The sequence below is a fragment of the Heterocephalus glaber genome, unplaced genomic scaffold (assembly GCF_053883595.1).
Source record: "Heterocephalus glaber isolate CG9 unplaced genomic scaffold, H.glaber_assembly_v1.0 deba00001472, whole genome shotgun sequence".
In the NCBI taxonomy this organism is placed as follows: Eukaryota; Metazoa; Chordata; class Mammalia; order Rodentia; family Bathyergidae; genus Heterocephalus; species Heterocephalus glaber.
The window spans coordinates 5255739-5280534 of record NW_028258315.1 but is presented as its reverse complement, the minus strand read 5'-3'; the positions used below and the strand labels follow the sequence as shown (position 1 = coordinate 5280534).

The 24796-nt window shown below is 45.5% G+C and overlaps 1 protein-coding gene and 1 long non-coding RNA gene across 4 annotated transcripts in view; both read right to left on the bottom strand.

Annotated features, from left to right (window-relative positions):
- The window catches only part of Cdyl (chromodomain Y like), a 210398-nt gene that overhangs the window by 66361 nt on the left and 119241 nt on the right, over positions 1-24796 (bottom strand). The gene's annotated exons all lie outside the window — the stretch shown is intronic.
- On the bottom strand, positions 523-22794 carry LOC147826164 (uncharacterized). The gene is made up of 2 exons (XR_015439074.1): positions 10376-22794; positions 523-5197 (listed from the first exon to the last, which is right to left on the bottom strand). It is a non-coding gene; the product is annotated as an uncharacterized LOC147826164 (long non-coding RNA).

The window sequence follows — 24796 nt, the reverse complement described above, 5'->3', positions numbered from 1 at the left end:
CCACAAAAACAATCCTAATATTCATAAGGAAGCATAAAGACCCACAATATCCAATGCAGCACCACAATATTCAATGTCAAATTATACGACAAAGCCATAATAACAAAAACACACAGACAAATGGAAGAGAAGACACAGAAACAAGCCCATGGAAATGCCGCTATCTGATTCTTGACAAAGAAGCCAGAAACATACATTGGAGAAAAGGTAACCTCTCTTTTAATGGATGCTTAGGGCTAGGAAGGGGGAAGTAATAAACGGCATGAATTGGGAATAACAGCTAGTAGATACGGGGTTTCCTTTCAAGGTGATGACATTCTAAAATTGACTGTGGTGGTGAGTATAAATCTCTCTATGGGTTGGGGATGCAGCTCAGTGGCACCATGCCTGCCTGACAACCACAAGGTCCTGAGCCTGATCCCCGGGTACCGGGAAAATGGAAGAACGAAAGAAAGAACCTTATACAGGATACAATAACAGACACTGAAATGTAAAATCTGGGTGAAATGATTGGTATGTGACTTAATCTAAAAAAAAAAAAAAAAGCGTGAAGGCAGAAAAAAAGACATTTTCCGATGGATGGGAGCTAAAACAATTTTTTTTTGCAATGAATACATCAAAAAAATGAAAGGATCTGAGATTTTATTATCTACTCAGTTAGATTTTGGTATTTCCATGGCTGTTGGCAGAAGACAAGAGACTCATCAGAGAAAAGCACTTGACTGCAGCACCAGCACTGTCCAGTATCACAATTGATCTGCACCAGTACCTGGGCCCCGGGCCCTGAAGGGTAGGAAGAGGACCCGGAAGAGACTGCTCCCTCACCCGGCTGGACCACAGGACAGGAACCCTGAGCTCAGGCAACCAACACCTTAATTAAAAATGGGGTGTTGGCATGCCTGTGTCATCGGCATCATGTAAAACATGGGCAAAGCCACCCCACAGTCGAAAGCAGCTGTGTGCTATACTACTGCTACTGAAAGTACAGTCCACGCCAGGACAAAAGCAGTCTAGGTCTCTTCTCCAAAGACGCAGGAATTCATGAGGTCCCTGGAGAACTGTCTCCCAACAACACCGTTTCCACACCGTCTTGGCTTCTAGCAAATTTCCCCAAGTACTCACACTATTAGCAGCTCTCATCAATCTGACCAATGGAGGCTGGACAATCCACTCAACCTGTCTCACATTTAATTAAAGGTACCTGCACGACAGGACTCTGTGCATCAGGCCTGAGTTGTACTTGCCAGCACTCTGGACTCAGCCCACAAAACACACCCTCACCTCACAGCAGGGTACACTCAGAGGGACAGAGGCTCTGTCTCTAAGGGCCTGCACTGACATTTTCTCCTGGCTGGGGCAATTACTGCAGGTGTAACAGCACACACAGCAACTGCATCAACTCTGCTGGCCCGAGGGAGAAACCCAGGGCATTTCTGTCCCCCCAGAGCCTGGCCGGAGTCAGGACTGACCTGGGTAGCTTCCAGGGCCTTCCCACGGATCACAGAAGGCCCCACCCTGCCCTCGGCCAGCACGCAGAGGTCAAGGGTCCCTCTGGGTGGCCCTGAACACTCACCTCAAGGGGAGCCTCGTTTTGGAGACCGCCAGTTGTAGGAGGGCTCCACGAGGTCTCTGGGTAGTGCCTCCTGAGACACCTGGGGTCTTCGTGATCCCCAGGGTGCATGTGCCTGGCCTTCACCCAAGAAATGCAATCTCACTGACTGACAAACCATGGTCCTGGAAGCTGTTTGCAAGCACTGGGGCTCCCCCTGTGGGCCCTGCACACACAGCACAGGCTGACAGTGCCTGCGGCGCAGCTGTCCAGCTGGTTATGGAGGTCGCAGTCCATGGCTCAGTGAGTCTCGTCCTGATTTTGGAGAGCCTGCCTGAAGGCAGTCAGTCCTAGCTGTCCTGTTGCCCACACCGGGACGCCCAGGGCTGGCCGTGAGACAGGCGAGGAGGACACTGGAAGGGCTTCTTCCTGTGTGGAGTCGCAGGAGCTGCCTTCTCAGTATGGGTCAGAGGCACCAGCTCCATGGGCAGCCTGGGTCCTGCTGGTCTCAGCAGAGGGGCATCCCCATGAGCTACCCTAACAATGTGGCAGCCAGAAACAGGGGTACCTTTATCCTCCTGTCTGTAGTTTTCCCAGTGGCACAGCAAAAGACAGCAAGCCACCCAAGACAGAGCAGAAATATAACTAAGACTCACAGAAGGGAGCTGTAAGAATTGCTTTGCATTCCGCCTCATAAGCAGAGCAGCTGGGTGAACCCCATGGGTTTCCAGGTCAACCAAACCAGCAGTTCATCAGACCTGAGCACCGTAGGGACCTCTGGGGATGAGGGGCCCAGGGACCCAACAGCTTTGTTTGGGGTGAGGGAAGGGGGCATAAAGACAGCCCCCAGCCAGGATGTTACTGGGACCAGGCCACCTAGATCTTCAACATGGCATTTCCACTCGGCAATTGAAGCTTCCCACCTGAGTCACTGACCCCCACTGATCACCGTAAAGTGGGAACTCCATGCTTGAGAGGCACAAGACTTCCACGTGACAGACATTTGGATTCCACAAGGGCACAGTAGCAAGGCAATAGTCAGCTGATAATAGCTGCTTTCGAAAGGAGTGAACTTGCAGCCAAGCTGGCCAGTGCTGAGCAGCTTCCACACAACTGTCAGGCTGGGCACCCCTCGAAGGGTGCTGCGTTTCAACTCAGCCTACAGAAAGGGCTGAGCAGAATGCCCAGTGAGGCACGTGCCCACACTCCCCGTCCTAAGGCCCAAGCCTCCTATTTCACATAGAGGCCAGAGAGACAGCAGATATTGTTGAGTGCCCACAGGAATGAGCACTGCACACCTTCCCACTTCATGTGACAAGTGGCTTTTGAGATCAAGGCTTCTCATGTGCCTAGCACGAGGATGTCGTTTAGAGTGACACTTTGGATGTCGGAGGGTCAGGGCCTGGCCCGGCACCGACTTCCCACGATGGGTAAATGGAGGGGTGCTCTCGTACCCCCACAGAAGTACGACACTCCACACGAAGCTCTTTCCAGTCGAGAGGATCCTCCAGGACACTTACGGGACGGGAAATTGAAAGCTCGTACCATGTCAGTTCTTTGGTGTACAGTAACACCAGCACCTTGAGGTGACCCAGTGGGCCCCACCCAAGACGCTAAATGTTACCGGCTTTCCTTGCTGGACAAAGCCTGGCCAAGCCCCATGAGTGGATTCAGGGCCACCCACTTGCACAAGAGTGGGAAGACTGGTGGCCTGGATGGCTGTGCCCAAGGCAGCCAAGTGCAGCTCCCCCCAAATCTGAAGTTCCTTAGATGCCTGGGCAGGCAGGTGAGCATGGGCCGCAGTCTCCTGTAGGGACAGGGGCACTCCTGGCCCCTAAGCATCTCTGCATGATGCAGGAGGGGGAGCGGAGGTGGACAGCTAGGGCACAGGGGGCGAGTGTGGCATCACCCCAGGACACAGGCACAGCGGCCTTCCTGTGTGAGTGGCACAGGGGCTGCTCAGCTAAACTTCACTCCAGCGCGAAGCCTCTTCTCGAGCAGCACGGTCGTTGCTGACACCATCTGCTTCGGTGCTGGGGACACCTGGCCTGAGCAGTCTCAGACATGCTATTTTCCAGTGGGGGCCACAGGGTTGGCACACTTCGGCTGATCTGGGTCTGATGTGCTCAGCAGCTGCTCTGAAGGGCATCTGCCTTTGCAGTGGGCATTCACTGTCCCATGGTCTTGGAAACGCCTCTTAGGTGTTCACCGTTTGCAGGCAAGAGCCTGGGAGAATCTCCCAAGCAGGGGCATGGACACCTCATTTGTTGGAGTTGGGCCTCTCCTTCTCCGCTGGGGTCACCTTCATCAGCGCTGGAAACCCCACTGCGGCAGTAAGCGCCCCACCACTGTGCCAGCTAAGGCCTCCTCTCTGCTTCCCCACAGGTGTGGGTCTGTTGGGATAACCTCCCGATAGCAGCCAGAATCTGCCAACGACACAGAGCCTTTTATTGTCATCTCCCCAAGGAACTGAGGTTGGCAGTGCTGAGCTGGTGGGAGGCAGGCCAGCTGTTACCATCCTGCCTGAACCAGGGCCACCCCTCGCGTCCCAAGAGAGCTGGACTCAGTCCTAATAATGTGCCTGCTTTCTGGCCTGCGAGGTTGTGAAGTCCCTCCTATAGCTGTTTGGAAAGGTTGGGGCTCTCTGCCCACCAGATGGGTGAGGACATCCTCCTGCCAGAGAAGAGCTGGCCATACCAGGGTGTTGTTTGGGCAGTGTGTTTAAAAAGCTTCCTCCTGGGAGGGAGTCTGCAGTCATCCCCCTGATTCTTCCACTGCCGGGCTGACAATCTGGTAAATATGTTGGGTACTGGGCCCATGGATTTTCCTAATATTTCAAAGGCTAATCCACGAGGCCCCCGTCCTCTTATGTGAGAAACTATGTCCTTGTCAGCTTCCCATCCTCATAACCCAAACTGCCAAGAACTGTGACGGGTCTGCAATTTCACCTTACGTGCAAGCTGACAAGTGCACCTGCTGCTTTGTAGTTGCTGGCAGAAAGCAAGAGACTCTGGAACCAAAGATAAAAACAAACCAGGAGCAGCTGCGGTAGCCCGAGTACCAGCATTTTCTCATTCCAATTTGCAGAGCCCAGGGTCCTACAGGATGACAGAGGGCCAGGCAACACCTGTGCTCGCAGGAGGCTGTTCTGGAGAGGGCCCTGAGTTCAGAAAGCCCAGTCTTTCAGGGTGGGTGGTGAGCATGCCTGCCCCAACCTCTGGCAGAAGACACTGTTTTTGTTTTTCTTTTTTTTTTTTTTTAAATAAACATCTTTGAAAAAATAAGTCTAGAAGAAAAACAGCCAGTGCTCTGCTAGAGGGCAAATGTGTACAGATGAGACCTATGGAAAACTGTCCCTACAGATTTCTATTCTGGGAAATACTAAAGGAAATGACTTCCCTTGAAGCAAAATGTTCTGTGGAACTTCAGACCGCAGTGTTTAATACAGAATTCCAAGCGCAGTACTGTAAGGTTTTTCAGTGTCAGGTTTTTGTTACTGGGACAAAATACCCAAGAAAGTCAACTCAAAGGAAGAAAGGTTTATTTTAGCTCCGTTTCAGAGGTCTCCGTCCAGGGCTGGCTGGCTCCTCTGCTGCGGGCCCGAGCTGAGGCAGAAGGTCATGGCGGAAGTGTCATGGCGGCCAGAAGCTGAGGGAGGGAGAGAGGGGCCAGGGACCAGAGAGTCCCAAAGGTCAGGTCCCACCACCCACTGCCTTCACCTGGCCCAGCCTCCCGTTTCTGCCACCTCCCAAACGCCATCAAATGACAATCTCACTGATCTGATGAAGTTACAGTCTTTGTGACCCAATCAATTCCTGGAAGCCCAGAAGCTGGCAACCAAGCTTTCAATCTAATGACACTTTTGGGGAGATGTTTCATATAATACTCATCACAGGTATGCAGATATAAAATAAGAAAAAATTGAGTTACACTGTTAATGTTTGTGTGTTTTTGTAATTTATTTTTCTAATCAGTACATGTGCGTAGTACATAATGTTTACATTCCTTGTGGAGAATCGGTTCATGTACCTAACATCCCAATTACTGTTTTAAAATCCCCTTCCCCTCCCTTCCCTCCATTCCTTAAGCCTGTGTGTCTGATACATTTCACTTGACATTAGGGTCCCAAGGTTCATCCATTTTCCTACAAACAACTCAAGTTTATCTTTAGGCCCAGTTAGAGGCCACTGTGACCCTAAAAAAGAATTCAATAAAAACAATAAATTATGGATTGATAGCCTTCGTGAATATATGTGTAAAAAACCTATGTTAAAATATTAGTAAATAGAACCAAAGGCCATAAAAAAGTAAAACGTAATCAAATGCGGCTAATTCCAGAAATGTAAGGTTAGTTTAACATTAGAATAAAATAAAATCAATGAGTACTAGCTGTCATGTGATGAAAATGAAAGAGGAAAGCCATATATTTTAACAGATGCAATAAAAACAAGAGAAATTAAAAACCTAAATGAATAGATATTCATGTTCATGTATTAAAAGAACAAATATTTTTTAAGAGTTAGATTTTCCCAAATGTATCTATAGACACAACATTCTCCCAATAATCCCAGCAAGATTTTATGTGGATACTGAAGAGATGATACAGGGACACACACATGAGGCCATACAGCACCTCACCTCTGGCCTGCCAAATTTCCTATCCTTCACACATGCCAGATACAGTCATCCTATCTCAATAGCACCTGGTGCCTACGGCTTATAATTTCTAGAATTCCATAATGACAAGATAAAAATAAAAACTGGACAAAAATAAAAAAGTGAACATATAGTTTTCAAAAGATACATGAATGGCCAGTAAGCACATTAAAAAGTAATGTGTGCTGTTAATTAAAAAAAAATTAAGTGATAAACATCACTTAAAACTACACATTACAGAGCCGGGGATTTAGCTCAGTGGTTACGTCGTCTGCCTTGCAAGCGGAAGGACCCGAGTTCAATCCCCTGTACAAAAACCCCCAAAAAACTATACATTACAAGTACAACGAACTCCTGCTGCACACACAAGAATGGCCAAAAGGAAAGATACATAATGCTGAGCAACTGAGGCATTCATACCCCACTGGCAGTATTTTACAATGTTATACCACCTAGGCAAAAGGTCTGACAGCATTTTATAAAACTAAACAAACCTTACCTCATGTATGACCCAGCAATTCTAATTACCCAAAAGGAATGAAAACACTTTACAAACACGTATTTACAGGAGCTCTGTTTATAATGCTCTCAAACCAGAAATAGCCCAAGTTTCCAACAACAGGCAACTGGATAAACTATGGTATGTACTGCACGATTCCATTTAAAGGAAAATTTTTAAACAAGCAAGCAAGTAAAGAGACAAATGAGATAAAAAAGTAAAACAACAAATGAAAAAAGTGTATAAAGATTTGACGGACAGGGACCCAAGTGAACTTTTTGGGGTGACTCTTAGCTTTCTATCTAAACAGGCTTCTGGGTTACACAGGGATATACATTTGTTAAGCTCAGCAACTGATTACAGTTTTTAAGATCTGTACATTGCATTGTTGGACAATTTTAATGTGGAATCCTAGATAATGACATGCATGCTAAATAAAATTTTTAGGGTAAGTATATCAATATTTTCACATTCTTAAATGTGTTAATAAGATGGACTGGTGGAGGAAGAGCTGGATGAATAGTAACATAAGACTCTGTGTGGGGAGTACAAATTTTCACTGCAACATTCAACCTAGCTGAGTGCTTCAAAGTTTTTGCAATTAAAGAGTGTTGAGAGAAAAATCAACATTCATTCTTATTTTTTTTAAACTTAGAAAACAACAAAAGAATTTATAAACAATTAGAAAAAAAGTGAATTTAGTAGTCACACAATAGCATGTCCAAAGTTTTAAAAAATCAAGTGAATTTTTATATAGCGGCAGCAAACAATCAGAAAATGAAATTGAAATTTTTCCTTTATAAAACAGTCACACAGCAAAACATTAGGAATAAATTTAACAAAAAACAATCATGACATTTGCACAAGTGATAGAACATGGCTCAGAGAAATTGAATATCTAAACTGAGAAACACACCAAGTTTATAAACTGGCAGGCTCTAAAATTTAGTTGTCTATTTTCCCCAAATTGATATTCGGACACAACACAACCCACTCACAAATGCCCAAAGGCTTTTTCATGGGATTTAACAACTGAACTCGGAAGTTTAGATAGCAAGGTAAAGAGCCTACAATAGCCAAAACAATCCTGAAAGAACAAAGTTCTTCAGGTCTCCCCATACCTCAATCTGAGGCTTACTATAATGTCTAAAATTAGAAAGACAGGGGCCGGGGATTTAGCTCAGTGGTTTCGCTGCCTGCACAAGGACCCAAGTTCGATCCCTGGTACCAAAAAAAAAAAAAAAACCTGACATAAAATTAGAAAGACAAAGGGAGATACTGCTAAGGATGTGAGTTGACTGGAACCCTCATACACTGTGTGTCAGGGTGAAAACTGGCACAAGTACTCCGGAAAACGCCCACAAGTCCACTGTGAGGAATTTTACCCAGGAGAAATAAGAGCACAAATCCACTAGGAGACCTGAACAAGAATGTTGCTAAAGCCACAAACTGTACCAGGCAGCCTCCCACAGGAACATGTGTGCACACACACTGAGGTGCGTGCATACAACGTGCTATGGCTCGGACGCTCACCAGTGTTGCTGTGGGGAACCTAGAAGGTGCGGGCTGGTGAAAGGACTACAGTACTTACTACAGATGTGTGCAATAAGGTGCATGCATCTGAAACCCACTGTGCTCAGCAAACAAAACAAAACAAGACCAAAAAAAAGAAGGGTAGAATTGCATGACTGCGGTTGTATGAAGTCTTAGAAAAGGCAAAACAACACACGCTGGAAAGGAAAACTGAATACCTGTTGTCCATGGCAGGGGGCAGGGAGGAGGGGAAAGAGCAGAAGACTTTCTGAGGTGGTGACAATGTGCTGCATCTCCATCGATGGATGGTAGCGACCCAGGTGGATCATGTCCATGCGTCTAATGCTCACTTAAGATGCATGCATTACTGCATGTCCACCATACCTCACGGAACAAGCTCAGCAGAAAACCACCCGGCCAGCGCTTGGTCTTGACTCAATCTCGGCAGGACAAACGCTCCTGGCCCATGGTATCTGTACCCACTGCTGGGCTGGCAAGACCCTGAGCTCCTCACAGCACAGGAGTTCCCGCTGCACCGAGGGTGAGGAAGGCTTTGCCAACGTGATACAGAAAAGCTACACACGTGTGCACACCCAAGCTGTGAAAAAGCAGCTAACTGTTCCTTCACGAAAAGCTCTTTCACATCTGTAAGGCCAAATTCTGAGTAAGCAATTTAGAAAAGAAAATAAACCCCTAGTAAACACAAGAATAATATTTAACCTCGCCCAAGTGAGACACATTCTCTCTCCAGAAGGCTCAGGAGGGTGCAAAGAAACTGCATCCTTCATGCCGAGGCTGTGTGAGCCGGAGAAATGAATGGAGGGAAACTTAACAATGTGCACCACAAGACTCTGAAACAATCTTGCTCTCATATGTGAAACTGGCTCAAGAATAACCCCAAGGAAATAACCAAGTGGATGCTCAAAAGACACAAGTGTGTACACAGACGGGGTGATGGCAGGGCAGGGGGAGCAATGGACGAGAGGAGGTGAAATCCAGGCACGACTGCTCCCTACAGAAAGCTCCTACTCGCCTGTGTCCAACTGGGGGTAGACTACATTCATTTCTTCATTTCTTTAACAGTGACAGAAAGATCCAGCAATGTGTTTTTAAAACAGGTTGGTAGAATTAAGGTATAGGATTTTCAATAACCATGTTTTCCAGTATGTTAGTGTAAGTTTACTTTGAGAACAACAATGCTATGAGTTTATTAGCAGATGTGAATTTCCATCTGCCCAATGAAAAACACACAGGGCAGTATCATCACTGTCCTACCTCTCCCATCCCATGAGCGCACTGGACACCACAGCAGTGCAATGTGTCTCAGAATGGATATGAAGAGACAGGTCCCTTACCATCCCTAGCAGGAGATCAAGAATCCTGTAAGCATAAAAGATCAGAGAGCTCCCTTTTGCTGAAAGTTCCAACACCTATCATATTATCCACCACCTTTTTTTTCTTTTTACAGGTGATACACAAATAAAAATGGGTTAGAATTCTTAAAAGCATTAAGTCACTGAAAAAATTTACCATTAAGTCATACTTCCAGTGTTTTGGTCTGAATAAGTGTAGAGTGGTATCTGGTACAAATAATACCACTTGCTTCTTTTATACTTGACAGATTATAAACTAAATCAAATCTATATGTGTGTATTGTATAAATAGGGTGGATCAGAACTTCTCCCACACAGCTGCTACCACTGAAAAATAATGATACAACTTATTTCCTAACAACTCTCTTATTCTTCAGATAGCTAAAAACAGAATAAAGCATTTGTTATTTCTCACTGGCAACACAAACCAAAAATGCTAAATAGAAAGCTTGAAGAAATCATAAAGAAATTCCTGTTTGGAATCTGAATGATGCTACTATGCTTTACAGTCTGGCTTTTATTAAATGTATAAAGACAAAGATGAAACTGTTGAGGGACAAAAATAAGCTGGGATTTCTGAGGTTGAGAACTTTCTATCTAGTTCTATTTTCATAATACAGCACACTCTGTGGAATAAGCAAGCCTCCACATACTTTAAAGTTTAAAACCCTTGCCAAAGTATTCACTTTGAAACCTCATGTTCTACAAACAATCCCAAACCAAAAGTCCAAGACATACCACAACTAAAGTAAGAAAAGAATATACCAGGCACGTGGTAGTTCTTGCTGAAGGTAACACTGGTGACAGGTTTCACTGATGCAATTTGCTGAGAAATCATTCTCCTAAATTATAATCTGATTCACGGAGTGGGTGCGTCTGCGTTGAGAAGCTCCCAAGGCTCTGCTAACAGGAATGACTACATCGAGCAGAGGAGACAACACACTGCCGTGTGTAATGTAATAAGGCTGTTCTGCAGCTCACAAAGGACTACTCAGATCACATGTGGACACACTTACACACATGTACTCTGACCAGGACACACAAAGCCTTTAGGAACCAGAATACAAACAACTGCTTTGGCCAGAAACTGAAACCTTTTGCACGGGGTCTCAGACGTTGTGGAAGCTGTAGTATTTCCTGACATCACAAAGGAGGTCCTAACAACCCAAATGCCACGACCAGTGAAGACTGCTTGGGGTCAGCGCAGAAACAATGGGAATTTACTTTCTTCAGCTGTGGTATGGATATCAGAAACCAATGTGAGCTAGACCAGAGGTGCAGAGCGGATTTTGTGAGAAAGTATTATGTTCTCCCAAGTCTATCTAGGGGAGATTGTTATAGTGTGGAAGGGATAACTCCGAATACAGGTTTGACACAAAACTACTACAGGCTAGAGAGAACTGTGGGAGGGCTAGTCAGGATCCATAGACTCCAAGTCTGACGAACGTGGGTGGAGATCTGCCAGCTGGGGGTTCCCAACAATCTAGTTGGAGCCCCCCATCAGACGGATTTGCTTACCTTCATTCCCTCAGTGTTTATTGAGACCTTACAACACATCAAGCCTCTTGCTTTTGCTGAGTGTAACACAAAACAGAAACAATGTATCTCCCCATTAGCCCATAATTCAAATGAGAGCAGTAAGGTGAAATGAGTGTAATACATTAAAAACAGTCCATACAACTGTTAAGAGAAAACGAACAGGAAGAGGACAGGAAAGTGGCGGAGAGGTTACCAAGAGGCAGTGAGGAACATGGCAACCAGAGGAAGACCTTCATCTAGAGCTGGAACGGACAACACAAACTGTTGTGACTTCTCAGCCTCCAATCATAATCATATGAGCCCCAACCCCAACCCCTAAGTAGTCCCCTCCCATCCATCCCTACCCTATTGCTTGTGTCCCTCTGGAAAACAATGCTGACAGGACTTAACACACTGCATGCAAAATATGAGAGATGAAGATTAAAAACTGATCGAGATATTTGCTATAAACCTCAGCAACTGCAAAGATGGTGCTGACATCTACTGGGATGTGATCAGCTGTAAGAGCTCAGCTTTAAGAAAGCTAAGAGGAGATGGAGAATAGGCCTTTTGACTCACATCCAAAATCTGGTCTAAAAATTGGTGTATGTCGGCACTAACCATTATTAAATCTATGAGATCAGTGGAGGACTATGAAGGGGTAAAGACAAACAGGAGTGTGAGGGCTGAGAGTATGTATGAGGGCAGAAGAAGGCGATCCACCAGGGAATATAGTGAAGACAGTGGGGAGGGAGGTCCCTGAAAGCCAAGCGAGACTTCAGCTACAGAGGAGTAAAAGGTTATAAATCATTTCTACTGGGGGAAAAAACTATAAAACTCAACAAGAGTATCAAAGACAATCATTTCAGGGTTTAGTACGCCAAAAAAGGCAAATGACAGATTGAGGAGCATATATTCATGGCAAACAGCTACACTGCAGGCAAGAACAGCAGAAATCGGCAGCCACTGACTGGAAGAGCAGGAGGAAATTCAAAGGGAGGCCCTGAAGCGAGGCAACCACTGAGGCACTTGATGAACATCGTGAACACTGCGCACGCCCCAGTGCCTGGGAGCCTATGTGTGCACATGGCGGACACTTGGGAGACCCGCAGAGTAAAGCGGGGGCTGCCTTGGAAGCTGCCAGAACTTCGAATGCATTCCCAACCCAACCAACTCCAACAGCAAGGGCGGACGCCTGTGGGCTGCAGGTGTGTGCACACAGCCTCTGACCAAATGAACTACAGATGCAAATGCGATCCCCAGAAAGTCAGGCTACGTGTAAAGCTTAGAACTGGGATGGGGTGGGAAGCCGAGCAGGGAAATCAGTGGCATACAATGTAGGGGTGACAGGATTCCTTCGACCACAGCCAGGTAAGTGACTTAAAGCACTCAACCCAGAAAATGATCAGGAAAAACAATTAAAATCCTGAAAACACATGTGGTGGTTAATTAATTGTTGACTCGAGTGGGGAACACTGAGCTGGGCAGCTCAATGGAGTCAGCATGGTTCTGGGCGAGGAAGACCCACTTTAAGGAGGACTGTTCTCAGAATGGTATAAAAGGAGAACAGGAGGGAAGGACTTAGGCCGATCTTCCTTGGAAGAGCTTTGGAGTGGCTGATGCTCCTCGGAGGAGCCTCAGCTGTTCTCTTTAGAGGAGCTCCAGTCTTCACCTTCGCCTTGGGCATCATTTCCTCTCTTTGGGCACAGATTCTTCAGCTTCTGGTGCTGCCCCTTCCATCTCGGATCCTTCAGCCCCCTCAAGTGACTCGTAAGGGACACTGCCGAGGCTCCAGGCCTTCGGCTGGATCCTTCAGATCTCTAGCCTGTGGACACATCTTTTGCACTCTTCCCCCTCCGACTCTGTGGGTGGCCATTCTAGGCCAGTGTTGTAAATTTCTGTGTCCTGCATTGAATCTGATTCTGAGCATGTGCAGGCTTTGGAGGAACTTTGCCCCAGCCCTGCAAGCTCTTGTGAGCACCAACTAATACAATACACAAACAAAAACAACAATAAAACCAGGAAAAGTGTGAGCCATGTTCAATAAAATCACTCAGTGGAGACTGTCTCTAAGTTTGCCCAGAACTTGGGTTTTCCAGAAAAAAAATTCAAACCAGTAATAATAAATATGTTAAAAGGTTAAACAAAAATGTTTTAAAAAACTAAAGGAAAGCATGAGGACAATAACTCAAATAGGAAATGGAAACAAAGAAGCTATCAAAAAATTATAGTTGAAAAATATAATAAAAACAAAAACATTTCCTAGATTGACTAAAAAGATCTGAAATGGCACAAGACATAATCAGTGAAATTTTGAGAGATCAGCAGAATTTACCCATACTGAAGACAGAGAGACAAGAAAATTTAAGAGAAACAAAGCCTCAGATTGTGGGGCTGGGGATTTAGCTCAGTGGTTCCGCTGCCTGCTGTGCAAGCTCAAGGTCCTGAGTTCGATCCCCGGTACAAAAAAAAAGCCTCAGAATGTGAAGAATACATCAAGAATACAGAAACACAAGTAAGGAGAGCACCAGGAAAGGGCGAGAGAGAAGGATCAAAAGAAATATTACAGGAAACTATCGCTAAAATATCCTAATATGATGAAGATTTAAGAAACTCTGCAAAGTCTAATATGAGCACAGGAAGATTCCAGATATAGATTAAAATGAAGAGAAAATCTTAAAACCAGCAAGGAAAAATGAAAATTCATCATGTATAGAATAATACAATTAACAGCTGACTTTATATCAGCAACAACAGAGGTCAGAAAGCAGGTATTCTGACATCTTCAAAGCACAGAAGAAAAACCAAGAATTCTGTATTTAGCAAAACCGTCCTTCAAAAATGAAGGCAAAATAAAGATACTCCCAAATACATTGCCAGCAGAGCTACCTGAAGAAATTAATGCGACAGGAAGTCCTGAGGCTGAAAGGACAAGATTGAGAACAGCAAGACAGGGGCAAACAATGGAAACAGTGAAGAGGAGGGTAAACAAGGACGCAGCAGAGTCAGTCATTCCATCTTGGCTACTCTAGGCCCAATTTCCTTCCCAACAAAGTGTAAGATTATCTTGTGTCACAGAACAGCAACCAAAGTGGAGCATGGGTGGGGAGGGGTAGGAAAAACAACAAGCAAAACAGAAACCCCTCATTTGGGGATTTTTACAGAAATTACTCTGAATTCCTAACTTTGAGAGCAGTGGTGGTGGGCCTCACGACGGCAAGTCTCCCCATCCGTGAACATGGGATGCTTCTCCATTTATCTGGTTCACTTTAATTTCCTTCAATAACGTAATTCTTTTCATAAAGATTGCATATTGTGTTTGACTTGTAGATATGTGGCTTTAATTTTGTGGTTTAATTTTGTTGGTTTTAATCTTCCTTATTTACATATCTGAACTGGTTCTCTGACACAAACAGCTGATTTTATCTGTTTATTATTTTGTGTCCATCTCTTATTAACGATCATATCTGCATGTAAAGATAGTTGTGTTTCTTGGTTTCCTTTTAGATGCGGCATTTAACATATTTAAAGTTGGAGTAGACATCTTTTATCAGATAGAATAGGTTCTATTACTAATTCTCTAAGAGTTTTTAATTAAGGGTGGTAAATTTTAACAAAGCCTTCAGCCTATTGAGATGATCTTATGATAATGTACATTAAATTTTCTTGCATAATTTTGGTCATGATCCTTTTTTAATACACTGAATTCTTGCTCCTGCTTTATTTAGGCAAATTTATGCCTATATTCTTAAGTATAACACCTAAATCCACTCATGCACTTTATGCAGAAATTCTGTAAATTTAGCTCACACTAACCAATTTCTATTGCAGGCATTCAAGTGAACTGCTCCAAAGGTCCAGAAGTTTTGAGATCTTTGTGTATCAGGTCATGTTTACAGCTCTTTCATAGGTTAGCTGCAAAGAATATTGTTTTAATAGATAGTACAAATTCATTGTTTAGTATGGGTTTCAAATTTATACAGCTCATGGAAGAAATGGTTTTCTTCTTCAAGGAAAGAAAGTTGTGAGGGTATAGCAGCACCAGGTGGAAGTGGCTCCTTGCCAGAGCTTAAAGCCTTTAGACGCTTAGACCAAATCCGCAAAACCTCATCTCTCCCCCTGGAAAAAGAACAAAAACATTTCTGGTGAAACAGTAACACTTCCACCCTTCTTTGGGAGTTCAAACCTACCGATGAGAGACTGTATCAGGGGAGCAGGCATGACTAAGGGGACTCCAGCTTTTCTTCCTAGAACATTTTGTTTGTTTACAGGAACTGACAGAACAATACAACCAGATGCTGCACAGTAACTCAAGAAAAGGCTCTCAGCACAAGGACAGTCATTTTTGTTTCTGGTTCCTGAAAAGCGGGACTGGGAGGAGGAGAGGGAGGCCATTCTGACTTAAGAGCAGGACTATGTGTTTACGTGGGTGGCTGTTGAGATTTAACAGGGAATGGGCGCTGTGGGATGCTGGGCTTTAAGGAGGTGGTCGAGGTCTTTATCACTTGACCAGACTCAAGTCTCTTGTAACCAAAGTACTCAGGGTTTATTGAGTGGAGCACTAAAACTGCACAGGGATAAATAAGATGCAGGGGGTCTCTGCACCAGGCCCTGTGAAAGATACAGAGCAGTAGAGGCCAGGAAGTTGCGCTCACAGGGTATCCTCCAGGGGTCGCCAAGAAGCAAATCTTTGCTAACTACTGTCTCTGAAGAGCAACCCTATCAAATTCAAATACCTGCACATAACTGCAAAATACAGTGATAACTTTACTAATAAAAATATATCCTTAGTTATCACATTATGGGGCTGGTTTGTTTTTTGCCATGCTGGGGACTGAGCCCAGGCCCTTGTGCATGCTGGGCAAATGCTCTACCACCGAGCCACACTGCCTGATCTTTTTAGTTTTTATTTTGAGATAGGGTCACTAAGTTGTCCAGCCTTGCCTTGAACTTGCAATCCTCCTGCCTCAGTTTCCTGAGCAGCTGGGACTACAAGCACGTGCTACCACGCTGGGCTACATTGTTCATCGTAAGAGGCAAGTTTCCGTTTTCTCTCCTACAAGTCTCTTCCACCTCCTCCTTGTGAAAAGGTTGGCAGGATTTAATGGCCCACCCAGGAATCAGATACAGGGAAGTAGAGCTCTAATGTGGACAAAGCCATTCAGATGGTTACAACAAGGGGACAGGACAGACAGTTAACACACCAGCCTTCAACAGCGAGTCCTGGGCCATATCCTCCCTGCCTGCCACCTGGGCCTGAGTTAACTTTACCCACAGCCAACCCCACCTACACCCTGCTGCTAATGAAGGAGTGTCACTGGCTATACTACTCGATTGCTGGCACCACTCGCTAACACCATCTCCAGGCACAAGCTCCAACATGGCAGCTGCTGGGGGATGGAAAGGGGCTGAGGAGGAGACTGGCTGGCAAGAAGGGGTGGTAATGAGTGCGTGCATTACGCACATGCAATGAAACACTGAAGTCACAGTGTAGAAGAAAAGCCAGGAAGTATAAACTCATTCTGACGATCCTTACATAGTGTGTTTCTTCTGTAAGTCTCCCCAGCAGCCAAGCTCTGGCGGTGCCACTCACAAGGCTGTACCTGTGGGCAGCCCAAGGCACAGACAGAGGAGGTGGTGCGTGAAGACAGAGAACCCTTGGTTCACCAAACACCCAACTTGAACTTCTTAAAGCAGTGTGTAAATAAAGGGCATCCGAAAGACAAAATTTCCTCATAAATAAGGCAGAGTCCCTAAGGTGAAAGTGTGCAAAGTTAGCACCGATCAAAATGATCCAAAGACAAATCACAGTACAACTGCTTTTCTATATATCAGCCACAGAAAGGAGGTCACCTTCCTTCTGTTAAGCTCACCCAAATGAGTTTGGTGAAACTTGGAGATCAGCACAGGCTTACTAGGGTGGTGGCAGGAACATGATCCTGGCCATTCTCACCTGTAAAGCAAAGGGGGACTCTGCCTGGGGAGGTTAAACCCAGTGTCCCAAATTAAGCAACGCATCCAAGCGTGGCAGACTTGTGACAGGCGAGAGTGAGAAGCAAGGGATCCATGGTAAGTAGTACAGGGGGCGCGTGGGGGTAGGAGGGTAATAAATAAGCACACACCTCACAGGACGGGGCTCATCCTTGAAACGCAATTTCCCTGCCTCTATAGTCCAAGGTTTGTTCTACACAGCACACCTATTATGTGACTCACTAAGACATCACTGGATAGGAGTCATTTCAAAGAGCTTAGTAAGAGAACTGCCAGTTGCCAAACAGGAAATGTTACTGAGAATATGATGAATCGGTAAAGTATGAGCACCTGACTGACTCCAGCAGTACTCTCGAAGTGTTCTAGCAAAAGAATCGGTCCTGAGTAAGCGCAGAATGAACAAAGGACGAGGTACCTGACATTTAACACAGGTAATTAATGTCAGTGAGTGCTTATTTGGCATCCACTGTTTTGAGCTCTTTATATGTATTAACTGATTTAATTCTTGCAAAACCCTCCCAGCTAAATGGTGTCTGTGCTCCCTTTCTATAGAGGAGGAATGGGGGCACAAAGAGGTTAAGTGACATCAAGGGAGCGGCACCGGAAGAGCCAGGACTCAAACCTAGGAGACGTAATTCCAAAGTCTCCACTCTCCAGCTTCATGCTGGTGGCCCTAAAGTTTGATCTGTACAAAGATGTGAGAAAGATTTCTATCATGTCCTCGAATTAAAGCAAACAAAAACAGGAGGCAAGCCGCAGAGAAGTATGTACGATGTGGATGGATAAGGGCAGGGACTCAGGCAGGCTGGCCAGGCTGCAGTCTGCTCTTCTTGCGCAGAAGGGTGACAGTGACCGGGGCCGGACATCCCTTATCCAAAATGCTTGGGGACCGGAAGGAATGCATGCTTCTGAGTTCTCTGGATTTCAGAATATTTGCATACACTTGACTGGCTGAGCATCCCTAATTTGAAAGCCTGCAACTTGAAATCCCCCCAAAATCTAAAATTTTAAGAACATCATGTCAGGGTTCAAACTCTTCAGCATTTCAGATTCTGGATTAGAGAAGCTCAATTTATCCATACCTTGGTGGGCTACTGTGAAAAGTAGCTGATGTGTTTGGTAAAATAAGAAGCATACTTTGAAATAAAAGGAGATGAAAGAGAGTGGACAACTGAGGCCCCTAATCGAAATAAGCACAATTTTGAAGGGCAAGGAAAATAAGTAAAGGAAGCAAAGAGCCTCGAGCTAGTGCAATATATAAGGATCAGAAATGGGACAAGCTGACTTGAGAGGTGGAAACATCTTTAGTTTGAACAGACACAATCAGATCCGGCATAACCTGCCTTTCTAACTCACATATTTCAGCAAGGAGGTGACTGTGCATCTAGGCAGGCCCCATGAGAAATAAGGATGTGCCAAGCTGGCTTTATTTCCTCAGGAATGCATAGTTCAAGGTGAAGCAGGGCCATCAGTAACTCCCTGTGAAGTTAGGTGAAGGGACCACTTTTAACTTGACAGGACCTTCTGAGAAGCAAATGGCAAGGAAGAAAAGTCTTGAGTCCAATAAGAATTTACTGAAAGACGAAAGGGATCAACAAACTGGTGAAACTGTGAAGGCCCCAAGTTACTCCTGGGGTTTACTTACTGAGCAGGAAGTGTCTGGAAAGAATCTGCATCAATCAAAAGGCAGCGATGTTCTAAGCAACTTGCCCCATTCTTTTTTTTTTTAAATGAATAACTTTATTATCAAATACACACATATACAAAAATTAAAATTATTCAAAAAAAACAATGCAAGGGAAAAAATAGTATAATAATATTCAAATATAGTAGAACTCAACCAAAGCAAAACTGAAAAGTACTTAAACATTTTTCCATATAATTAAAAAAAAAACATCTCAAGCATTAACAAGACATCAGAGGATGTGATTTGTTTTAGATAGATTTTCAAAACTAATATTGAACAAATAGTGGTCTGGAAAAAAATTCTAATTAGCTAGTAGGCTCCACATAGGCCAAATTTTTTTAATTTAAATTTCAATACAGTCATGTGACACGTGATGGAAATATAATCTGAGAAATATGTTACTAGGCAATTTCATCTGTGTATCGCAAAGTACCGCACAGAGTGCCATCTTCTAAGTGCAAACTGAAAAGGTATACGTCAATCATCTGTGATGGCCCCTTGATATTATCTGAATATGCAGTTAAACACAAGATACCTGAGGCTACCACTGGCATAGCACCACAGTTTTACAATAAACTCTTTTATATAAGTAGTACTATGCTCTAAAGGATGAAAAGCACAGCATGTTATGGTAAGTACCTAAAACAGTAACAGTCATTTATCACACTGTGTACTGTACATAGTTGTATGTGCTTCTTCTGGAAACACACCCTCCTCTCCTTTGATCTCAGTGACTCTTCCTTCCCAAGCCACTGATGAGCTCCAGCCTAGTCTCTATCTATATCTCTTCCTATAGTTTTAAACACAATCTATATATGGATTCTTTCCAGGTTCCAGCCTGTAACTCTGATCTCTCCCCTTCCCCTCCTGCCAGCCCTACTCCTTTGAACCTTTTTTTCGAATTTCAAATTATCAATTATTCGTTTTAATCATTTTAATCCTTATTTACACTTTCATTTTCTCACACTAGAGAAACTATTCGGTATTTACACATGTGTGTCCTATTTATTTCACTTAAGAGGATGGCCTCAATATGCATCCATTTAGCTATAAACATCTCTAGTTTCTTGTTCTTTATGGCTGAGTAGTACTCCATTTTATACAAAACCCACATCTGCTTTATCCAGTCTCCAGTTGATGGGCACTTGGGCTGTTTCCAAGCTTTAGCTATTACAAACTGTGCCACTATAAACATGGGTGAGCATATATCACTGTGGTATGATTCTTTTAATTCTTTTGGGAAGATACCCAGCAGGGGGATGGCTGGGTCGAATGGGACCTCTAAGCCTAGTTCTTTGAGTTATCTCCATACTGATTTCCACAGTGGTTGCACCAGTCTACACTCCCACCAACAGTGGAGAAGGGTTCCTTTCTCCCCACATCCCCGCCAGCATTTGTTATTGAATGAATTCTTTATTAACAGCCATTCTTTCTGGGGAAAGGTGGAATTTCAATGTTGTTTTCAACTGCATCTCTCAAATAACCAGTGATGCTGAACATTTTTTCATATATTTATTTGCTGCATTTACTTCTTTGTCTGAGAAATGTCTGTTCATTTCAGATGTCCATTTTTGAATTGGGTCTTTGAATTTGGGAGGTCTGATTTTTTTCAGTTCTTTATGTATTCTAGATAGTAGTCCTTTGTCTAAGGTACAGGTGCTGAAAATTTTTTCCCACATTGTAGGTTGTCTCTTAGCTGTGTTGGTGGTTTCTCTTGCAGTGCAGAAGCTTTTTAATAAGATGAGATCCCAGTTGTTGATTCTTTCTGCTAGTTCCTGTGCTACTGAGGTTTTGTTCATAGTCTTTTCCTATGCCAATGTCTTCAAGAGTTCTACCTAACTTATCTTCCAGCAAATTTAATGTTTGTCTTAATATTTAGATCTTTAATCTACTGAGACCTTAGTTTAGTACGTGGTGATAGATATGGGTATAGTTTTAATCTTTGGCAGGTTGAAATCCAGTTTTTCCAACACCATTTATTAAATAGGCTATCTTTCCTCCAGTGAGGGTGTTTGGCTCCTTTATCGAAGATGAGGTGGCTGAGTATGTCTGGAGTTGTTTCTGCTTCTTCTAATCTATTCCACTGATTCTCAGGTCTGTTTCTTTGCCAGTACCATGCTGTTCTTATCACAGTAGCTTTGTAGTATAGTTTCAAGTTGGGGATTGTGATACCCCCAGCCGTATCTCTGTTGCCTAGAATTTCTTTTGCTATTCTAGGTCTCTTCTGGTTCCAAATCAACCTGCCCCTTTCTGAGGGACTTCCATCACCAAGAAGCCAGAGCAATCTTCGGCTTTGAGGCAAGTCAAGGGAGAAGGCGAGGCCTCACAAGGACCCACCACACTTCTCTCCCAGTTCTCAGCAAGTTCAGCCCACACAGGAAGGCCGCCACGTGGCAGTGTTTAGGACAGCGTTACAAGCACAGATTTAATCTAGTGCATGCAGAAATAAAAAAATGTCCGTGTAAACCTGCATAATTCAAGCACTTTGGGGAAGAATGGCAGAATCTGGAGTGTTCAGTGGTGAACAGTGACAGCACCAAGATGGTGGCACGGTAAGCTCTGTGTGGGGTGTTCCTCACCACAAGGAAACGAACCGCACTCCTCTAACTGGAGAAGGCCACCAACTGTCCTGCTGAGCCCCATGTGAACCCACGCCACTCAGCAAACCTCCTTGGGCTGGGAAAGATTTTGAGGACTGAGCCAACACAGCAACATGACAACACAGCACCGCCATGCACAGAACACGGCTCCTGAGGTTTCTCTTCCGAACTGAGGAGCTGTGTGAAAATCATAAATGAAGGCTCCTAACCCCTTCTTGGTTTTGCTAATCAGATACAAAGAACATCTCAGCTGGGTGTGAGATGCATGCCTGTAATCCCAGTACTCTGGGAAGCTGAGGCAAGAGGATCCCAGGTCCAAACTCAGGTTGGGCAACTTACCAAGATTAAGTCTCAAAATAAAAAACAAAAGAGGGCTGGGACTCTAGCTCAGAGAGAAAGCCCTGCGTTCAATCCCCAGGAGCCCCAAAAGTGCATCTCTAATTCCCACCTGCCCCAAGCTGGGCTCCGGGTGCTCCTGCACCCAGAAACTACTTCACCTGTAACCCACTGCGTTCCACATGGTGTCACCCTTGGCTGTCTTCTTTCTCCTGCCCCAGGTCTGGTCTTTCAGGAATCAAAGCTCTTCTTTCTGTCCCTGCGGTCACCATGCTGAACTAGGCCAAGTCCCGCTGGCTCACACCGCTGCACCAGCATCACAGCTATTCTCCCTGCTTCCGCCAGACACCCTTCAGGGTCCCGTGAACATGCGTGTGAGGTCACACCACACCTCAGACACCTCCTACAGGGTCCCTCTTTCCCCAAGGCCCATCCAGTCCCGTCCAAAGTGCCCTCTGGGCCTCAGCCCCTGCACGTGTCCACTGCCTCTGCCTGTGAAGTCCTTTCGTCAACTGTGTTATGCCAGCTCCTCACTTGCTGCAGGTCTTCCTTCACTCAAAAGCCACTTTCTCCATGAGGCCTCAGCTGTACTGTCTGACATTTGTAACTTCATCCCTACACTCCATAGCCCTTCTCCACTTTTTTCCCTTAGCACTGAGAGAAATCCATGTTCACATTTATCGTCTTGTTTGCTGCCTTCTCCCTCTGTGTTTTGTCTACCCTGAGGCTCTTTACACACCTGTGCTGTGATCACAGAAGAGGCACCATGCAGCACAGTTGAGAGCCCAACACTATATGAACATATCAGTATGTTAATATGCCCGAAATGAAACTGTAACTTTTCCTGACAGTCCAAGAGGTGACATATGGCCACGACCAGACCCAACCTGTCCTTCTGAGCAACAAACAGACACCGAGCATAAGAACAAGGTCTGAACACGAGACCTTCCAACACTGAACCTGGCCTTGGTAGCAGGGCTCTAAGTCTTGGCCTTCTGCACGTTAAAGCTTTCCATTTGTCCACCTGTAGGCACCAGGTCAGCAGTGTTCAGCAGTGTTCAGCAGAGTCGTTCTAATCAATGGCCTTTCAGAAGACAAATAAGAGCAGACAGCATTCTGCACACAGCACGGTCGGTGTTCTGTGAACTTTTTGTTTTATGCACTGAGTGTTGTACACAGTATCTGTAATGCATTATATTTTTACCTGTATCTTGAAGTCAACTTTTGGAGAAAAGGAGTCCACAAGTAACTTTCAGGAGAGGATGATTTCCCTGGCTTCCCCACAAGGAAAACCTAGGAACTGACTTGCTTTCCTAGCACACACCCAAAGCTATGGCTAGAGCCAGGGCCAGAATTCGAGCACACACACAGCTCTGCGTGTGTGCACAGGGACTAAAGCCTTAGGGACACACGTCCAAGATGTGCGTGCTGCCAGGGTCTCTGCAGAGACAATCCGGAAAACACATTCCCAGGAGAAGCCCTTCTGTGCTGGGTCTTAAAGAGCAGGAGGTCCCAGAAGAAAGAGCAACAAAGTGTGTGAAGGCACTGGAGCAAGCGAGCTGGGCCTGACCCCCACCCCCCCAGCTGCTGTGTGCCTGCGGCCAGGGTGCCACCCAAGAGGTCAGGTCATCCTGGATGCAGAAGTAGTGGCGGCCTTGAAAAGAAACAGGAAAGGGAGGCGGAGCCCAGAGCAATCATCTAGAGGAGGAGGCAGCACCTCAGCAGGGTCAGGAGCTACTTTAAGCAGGATCCTTGGTACTAAAAGCTAGAGGAGGAGGAGGACCCCGGGACAGGTCTGCAGGAACTGGCTGGGACCAGCAACAGCGGTTCTGGAGTCTGGGAGCTGAATGCTTGGACTCAGAAGTGGGCTCTACTATTTATCTGCCTAGATGTGGAAAAGCTACATAACTCTCTGCTCTCTGAGTTTTGGCACCCCTACTGTCATGGGGGGAAGATAAGGAACCACCCTCACAGGGGTATCGTGAGGACGGACTGTGGTACACAGGAGGGAAGTAGAACCCAGCACTGCCATCTGCGCGTGCTCAGTGATGGTCATCCATGGCTGCCCGCGCGGAAACTAAGGCCTGGGCTGCCCTTCAATGCCTCAGCGCAGACGCAAACCCCAATGAGGGGACATGGGCGATGTCAGAAGGACAAGGGAACCCATGAAGAAGGACCCCAAATGGTAACCCCCCAAAAATGTCTGTCTTTGCACCACTGAATAAAAAGCCTATGCACACAAGGATACAGACACAAAAGATTTTAAATCTTTACCATCAATAAAGATAACTTTTATAACAAATCTAAACTTTGAAAACGGGTTATTCCTTACAAAGTAATTCTCCCTCTGAAATGTAGACGGAATGACAACTCTACAAAGTCGGGGTATTGCAATGCCCTCTGGAGACGTGGGAGAGCTGGGCGGGGCGGAAGGTCCCTGCAGTCTCAGCTCCCTGCAGTCTCAGCTCCCTGCCCGCCAGCCTGGGCAACACAGCAAGACCCTGCCTCCCGGCACGCGGCGCGCTGAGCGCATGCGCCGCAACACTAATGGGCAACGGCGTCTGCCCGGCGCAAAGCATCGCCGAGGTTTTCTAGAGAGCCCAGAGGGTCCCACTCTTCACAGCGGAGGGTCCCACTCTTCACAGCGGAGGGCACCGAGGCAGCACAGAAGTTTCCACTTGAGTCCCACCAAGGCTTTAAACCCCAAACTCCCAAAGTACAGGAGTCCGGGGGTGGAGAAATACATTACAGGGAACAAGCAGATGCATCCAGAGGGTGAGACACACAGGAAACTGCCCCAGCCATGGCAAAAGGTCAATGTAAAATAGAGGGCTGGTGTGGAAAACGGGTTACGATCCACACCGCCTCCTTAAGCCCAAGTGCACAAGGTTTGCCTGACAGTGACCTCCCTTCGGCAGTGGCCTGCGAGTTTCAGCACCCACTGCAGAGCACTCCCGCACTGTGGCTGCGAGTCACCTAAACGCGAAGGGTGACAGGCACACGCATTGCCTGGCGGCCACCGAGAAACACACACTCAGCACCTCTGAGACTCTG